Source organism: Arachis hypogaea, chromosome 3 (assembly GCF_003086295.3).
Source record: "Arachis hypogaea cultivar Tifrunner chromosome 3, arahy.Tifrunner.gnm2.J5K5, whole genome shotgun sequence".
NCBI classification, from domain to species: domain Eukaryota; kingdom Viridiplantae; phylum Streptophyta; class Magnoliopsida; order Fabales; family Fabaceae; genus Arachis; species Arachis hypogaea.
The window spans coordinates 117,904,963-117,905,805 of record NC_092038.1 but is presented as its reverse complement, the minus strand read 5'-3'; positions in this window follow the sequence as shown (position 1 = coordinate 117,905,805).

Sequence of the window (843 nt, the reverse complement as noted above, 5' to 3'; positions counted from 1 at the left end):
TGGATATGGATCATGATTATGATCACGATTATGTTGAGTATAACTCGAGTTGGGGATGCGCGACAGAGGGACAGTCCAATGGTTAGCTACCAGGACTTGTCAGGTTGGCTATATAACCGACAGATGATATCATCAGCCACTAGGGACAGGCATACATCATATGCATACTATGTGAATTATTTGAGATTACCTATTTGACTGCATATTACTTGCTATTTGTCTAAATGTCTTATCTATTCCAACTTGTATATATCTTGTTTGAAATAACTGTGTTTGCTATATTATACTCCTGTTGGTGGTTGGGAGGTCTGAAGAAATTGGAAAGGGAAGTATTAGTTAGACTGAAGAATCTTTAGTCAGTTGCTATTTATGGTTTAGCTTGTTTATAAGCTTTGATTTTATCTGGAGGAAGATCTAGGATTGCCTTCAGCTTTCCTCTAATATTACATGTTAAATATGTGGGAACTGTTACCATGCTGGGAACCTCTGGTTCTCATCCATGCGGATTTTATGGTGTTCAAATGCAGGACGTGAGGCTTTTCACTGAGGCATCCTGGGGACTTCCGGATTAGCGAAGATCCTTTGTTCTTGGGGCTCTATTTTTGTTTATATATTTTGTTTAGATACTTTTATCTCCACTAAATAATACAAACTGTGATGACTCCTCTTATAGGAGATTTTGGAGAATAAGTTTTCTGTATTTATGTCCCTTTGGGTTTTCCTTGGGGTTTCCTATTTTATTTACATGTATATATTTATATGCTCGGACCGGTTATCTTCGCAACCGGATTATGATTTTTGATATTCATGTTTTTGACACTCCCCTGTATATATATAAACTCG